Raw genomic sequence first — 6,472 nt, 5'->3', positions numbered from 1 at the left:
GAACAGGACATGGTTGATCAATTTCGTGGAGGTGTAGCTGCACAGCTTCTAACTTGAAGAAACAAGGAAATTCTTTAAGTTAGTTTGCCCATGACAGTATAAACAAGTACCCATACCGCAAAAATACCAAAAGTTTCACATAGCACTCCAGTAGCATTGGAATTCCTATGAACCCTAATGTTTGTGTAATAAATGTGATATAAAATCATTGTAAAAGGGATACGTAAGATATCTATCTAAAGCAAATTTTTAAAGGTGGTTGTGTAGAATTAAGTGGCATCTAGTGGTGAGGTTGTGGATTGCAACTAACTGAATGCCAACCTCACCCCTCCCTTTCCACATTACAGGCATGCATTGTGTAAGGCTCCCATAGGTCTACTTTCAAAATCATGTCAACGTCTAAGACAGCATCAAGTAGCCAAGTGATTAGAGTCCTTGATTAAATTATATTTACATATGTAGTCATAGCTTAGAAGGGAGATAGCAGGTATGACTGTGAAACCCTCTACACTGGAGCAACAACATAAACAAATGAAGAATGTGCTCTTCGTCTTCCTCTTTGTGTTTATTGGCATTTGGCAACCCAACCTGGTGCCTTCTGCATCGGAGTATGTACGGAACAACATTACTAATGTTAACACTAAGTGGCGGAAGAGTGGGGATGGGGGGCGATCGTACTCGGGCACAGCACGAATCAATCGCTCCTATTATGAAAACACCCATTATAGTCTAATGTGTGTGTGTGTGTGTGTGGCTGTGTGTGTGTGTGTGTGTGTGTGTGTGTGTGTGTGTGTGTGTGTGTCTGTGTTTGTGTGTCTGTGTGTGTGTGTGTGTGTGTCTATGTTTGTGTATAAGGTAAAAAATAGTATAAGGCCACAGTGTGCAGCGCATAACATATAAAACATCATTCATTATAACATTATTTCTTTGATCCCTAGTGTTCAAATTTGAGCTGAAACACAGTGTTCATTTACACTTTGATTGAGAGTTGATTTAATTAAAAATGAATACTCTGTAGAGCCGTTTGTGACAGAGGAGCTGCTCCCTAGGTAGATATAAAGAGCTTGTCCTCAGGTAAATGAAACACCACAATTCTTATTTTCATTTTCATTAGAGAATTATTAAAACATACTTATGTCAAGTCTGTCCTGCTAGATGCTACTTTAACATGAATACACCTTTAACAATTCAGGAAATGTTTCCCTTTTCTTTCGTAAATACAGTTTTTTGTATTATTTGTCTTATCTTTTCACCTCCAGGCTCTCCATGTCCGGCCTAGTCCTTATTGCCTGATAATCTCCTCAGCTCATATAACAGCCCAATATCAATCTAGAAGCCTTGGTTTCCTGTTACCCAAAAGCAAGAGCACACATGAAAAATTATGCTGTCATCACTCGGGCTAATTCAGGAATAGAAAAAGTTATGGATATTTCAAATCAGAAACTCAGCCTTTGGGATAATCACCCACTGCTGCTTCCTGATTGATATCATCTTGCAAAAATGCGTATGACCTTTCCTTGACTGGACTGCTGGAGAGAAAGGAACGTTTTGAGGAACCTTTCTGCAGTCATACCATTGACTTAAATGGTGTGTCTAATAGCAATGGGGCTAGCGGGTCAAGTGGCTAGCACGTCAGAGCTAGCCTAGCCATTCAGGGCGTTAACACGACACCATCCTGGATGAGATCAAACCTTCTGCTGTCCTGTTAATGAGGTTCTGTTAAAGGATGATGTCTAACAGGAATTTAATTTAGATCCACGCTCCAGTCCAACGTCTCCCAGCGCCGTACCTCCTCCTGCAGTGTATGGTCTTTGTTTATTGAAGAACTGCGTACAATGCATGGTAACCATGACAATGATTGATTAACATGATTAGTGATTCATTAATTGTGACCAACATATTTGACATGACAGCAAAGACCCAGCTCTTCAAAGGCACTGTGACCTTTTTAGCTATCCTTGAATCTGATTTAAATCTTGACTGCCACTCATCCATGGGGTTAATCACAACTGCATTAAGACTAGCTTCTGCCAAGTCAGTAGAAGTCATTATAGTGCATTTTGGGTTTCCTGGATGGAAACCCTGTCTTCAACCGGCCTCATACCCACACATTGGAGACACATATTTTACAAAAACATCAAAAAAGGAATAACATACATAAAATATAGACTGTTCTTCTTGTAAAGCAGTAGTAGTAGTATCTTCTGGACACACTGGCCTCATGATAGGGGAGGGGGCTGGCGGTGGTCAGGGGGGGTACAATAACCCTCTGACCACAGTGAGCCTCCTCCCCCCCTCCTCTCCTCCTCCCCTGGGGTAGGGGGGGAGGGGGGAGGGGAGGGCTGTGGTCAGAGGGGGTACAATAACCCTAGCCTGGGACGCCAACAGAGAATGGAAATAATTAGAACTGTGAGTGAGTTTCCAAGACTGTGTCTGCCAAAATATGGCAATAAACTGTGTATTTTGCCTAAGCCCCCCCCCCCGCACACACAAGCACACACACACACACACACACACACACACACACACACACACACACACACCACCAGACAGTTACTCAGTCACAGTAGTCATCTATGACCAAGGACAAGCCTTTTTCCACGGGGTCTTTGACGCTGTGGGGAGAGCGTTCCGCTCCCCTTGTAGTCCCGGCTAAGAGCAGGAATGTATTCAAGCAGATGAGAAGCACATGTGTGTGCAAAGTACAACTCCATCACGTTGTATGTTTACTCACAGACGTACAATTCTAACAAGAATGTTTAGGGATATTCTCACTTTGGTTGCGTCACAAGTGTTATAGTTGTTTCCTTCTTCACGTTGTGCAAGATCGTCTTTTCTGTATGAAAAATGAGAATTCCCATGGAAGACTCAGTTGCCTTGGCAGCCACGATCCCCCCCCCCCCCCCCCTCTGGAGTCTCCGTGGAAATGTAAGCCACCAAGTCATTTCCTACACAGGGAGAACAAGCGTCTCTGGAACACCTTCTCATTCTTCTCCTTCTCCTGGTGTACCTTCCACTGTACTCCACCGCTCCAGTCCCTCACACTGCCGCCAAGAGCTGGGAGGCTTCTGGTCTCCCTCCCCCCCTCTCTCTCTCTCTCTCTCTCTCCCTCTCTCCCTCTCTTTCTCCTTCTCATCCCTCCTTTTTCATTCTCTCTCTCTCTCTCTCTCTCTCTCTCTCCCTCCCCTCTCTCTCTCTCTCTCTTCTCCTCTCTCCCTCTCTTTCTCCTTCTCATCCCTCCTTTTTCATTCTCTCTCTCTCTCTCTCTTACTCCCTCTCTCTCTTCTCCTCTCTCCCTCTCTTTCTCCTTCTCATCCCTCCTTTCTCACTCTTTCTCACTCACTCTTTCTTCCAACATTTAATGGCCGTGCTTTAGAACATCTGCTCAAGTCTTCTGTTCAACTCTTTTACCAAGAAGACATTTTAGGGGCAAGAGAATGAAGACAAAATCAGGGGATACACTTAATATTATATATATATATATATATATATATATATATATATGTGTATTTATATATATATGTGTATATATATATCTAAACATATATATATATATATATATATATTGTTTGGAAGATTTTCTGTTTCCCTCCTTACCTCACAGACCCAGAGCTACGCCCCTTTATTTGCCCATTAATTTCCCAATTAGCCAATGCCAATCAGTTAATCACTCCCTGCCCTGCCACTGACTATTTAACACTTGTGACCACACCCCTTTCCTTTGTTCAGAGAAACTGAACACCTTGAGAGCTGTGCCTTTGAACTCCCTGTACTTAGAAATGTGAGTTTGTTTTGTGGACAATGAATTATGTTATGTAACCTTATAAGGCTTGTTGCAAGATGTGTTATTGAACTGAATTGTGGCGATGCATGGTGGAGCTGATTCTTGTACATTTTGTTTGCTTCCTAGAAACCACACATCCTGCCTTAGCCACACACCTTAGCTACACACATCTGACCTAACCACAGACCTTAGCTACACACATCTGACCTAACCACAGACCTTAGCGACACACATCTGACCTAACCACACACCTTAGCTACACACATCTGACCTAACCACAGACCTTAGCTACACACATCTGACCTAACCACACACCTTAGCTACACACATCTGACCTAACCACACACCTTAGCTACACACATCTGACCTAACCACACACCTTAGCTACACACATCTGACCTAACCACACACCTTAGCTACACACATTACCTCGCACCGTTGGACAATATAACCTATAAACTTGGAGCTCTGACTGGACAACCCTGTTTTCACTGACACCCCCGCTGGTCCCAGCACCTAGACATTCCTCGAAGCCTCCTCTTCGTGTATATATGGTACTGTTCTGGATTCTGTTTGCAGTTATCTTGCGTAAAGAACCACGGTACAGGGAGGATCTCAGCTTAGCCCAGGGATCTCTCAATCCAACATATGAACATTGTATACTGCCTTCCCAACCGAGACATGGAGCACTTCCTGACAAATACTGACTCCAGGGAAAAGTCCTATACTGCAGAATGTGGAATGGGGGCCGTAAATGAATGGCTGGCTATGAGGGCATATGAAGGTATCTGAAATGTAATAACTATCTAGCAGCTTTTTCCAAAGTGACTTAAGCAAGTAAAACAACTCCATTTTGGAGCAGGAAGGGGTGGGGCTTTTGGCTCAAGTATGCTAATGGGCTGCGGACATTGAGGATTGAACTCATGACCTTTCAACCCTGAGTCAATCACCCTAGTTATTACACCATCCTGCCCTAAAAGCTGGGGGATTTTACAAGCTTATTGTAAAACACTTGTTATTAGCGTTTGTTTTTGACAATAATTCCAACAGATGACATAACACCATTAGGGTTTATGTCACCTTATAACAGGATCCTGAATTTAAATGTCAATAAAATAGGTCAACCAGATATAGATCACATAGTTACTTGGCAGTAACCGATGTCCTCATCATTCAGTAATGTCATCAGTGACTGCAGATGTATTGAGGATTCTCTCCAGGACCGGAGGGAACAAGTCCTGACACTCTGCTGGGGGGTGGGGGTGTTGTTGTGGAAGCAGAGGGAAACAAAGTGGACATTTGGCCATCATCACTCTTACTTTCACACAAGCTCCCAGGGGTGTGTGTGTGATTGTCTTTTTTCATGGATGCTTTTTGTTTTTCTGACTTGCCTGGGACCAATCACTGTGTGTGTGTGTGTGTGTGTGTGTGTGTGTGTGTGTGTGTGTGTGTGTGTGTGTGTGTGTGTGTGTGTGTGTGTGTGTGTGTGTGTGTGTGTGTGTGTGTGTGTGTGTGTGATGGGGATGTTCAAGGTATACATACAGAGAAAAACAGTTTTATATGTTTACTGGAAAATATCCCTATTTATTTCACATTCTGTGTAAATCAGGCGTCTCCATGGCTGTGTGTCATGTCGTTTATAGTGTGTAGTTCATCTTGTCAACCCAAAGCTCATTGGTCATAAAACTTCCTTTGGAGAATGATGGAGATACCGGCTCAGCAGATGGTAATGTGTTTTCCAGTGGTGAACAAGGGCTAATATTGTTGTGTGTTTCTTGGATAATGCAAATGTTCTCTCTTGTATTATGTGTAAACAAAGGGGTACATGGCCTCACTGCCTTGTAGGAGCTAACTCCTAGATATAGCTACTGGTGTCGATTCATGCTAAAACATTCATCAGATTGAATGCCAATTTTTGTCTCTGGGCTTCACGTTTGATTCTTTTTTTTTTTGCTTAAACTAGTGTGAGACTCCTTCAGAAAGGTAATTTCATGACGAGACAGAAATGTTTGGGCGAAGCTTTAGCAAGGCCAACACTACTACTAACCGCAGAGAAAGAGAAAGATCCATTTTTCATTCTCTTTTTTGTGTGAAACAAAGTTCCAGCAGCCCCCGGCCCCCTGCATGGGCAGCACATGAACGGGTCGTTAAACAACTAAGACAACAAACAAAACCTTTTCCATGTCTGCGGTGCTGCAGCACATGTCGGAAGGCTCTGCGCGGACGCTGTGTGGATGTGATTTGCACCTTGTGGAAAAACTGAGAGGTTCCTGAATCCAGTGTGTGTGCGTGACTCACTGGCTAGCTATCTCAGAGGGGGGCTGGGTGGGGGGGAGATGGAGTTAGGGTGGAGGTTTGTCTTCCACGCTGGACTCAAGCATTTGTTTACTTTCCAGACAGAGGAGTCTGGAGGCACAGGGAGGGGGGGAAGCGCTGTGGAGTATATCGCTTAACATACTTTATGTCTACAGCCGGACAGGCACCAGGGGCCAATGCACCGTGGGCTGGACCTTGGTGGGGTGCATGTTATCATAGGTAGGGAGGTTTGTGTTCATTATACCAGAAAATATACTGTAGTTATGTTTTGCAGACACTTTTACTTATGCAGGTAATTTTTGACCGATGTTGTGAAACACCAAAAACTATAAATTGTTTATAATTATCCAAAGCAAGAAGGAACATTGAATG

Source organism: Micromesistius poutassou, assembly GCF_964030765.1.
Source record: "Micromesistius poutassou genome assembly, chromosome: 14".
Taxonomy (NCBI): domain Eukaryota; kingdom Metazoa; phylum Chordata; class Actinopteri; order Gadiformes; family Gadidae; genus Micromesistius; species Micromesistius poutassou.
Note: the sequence above shows the minus strand (reverse complement) of the source record.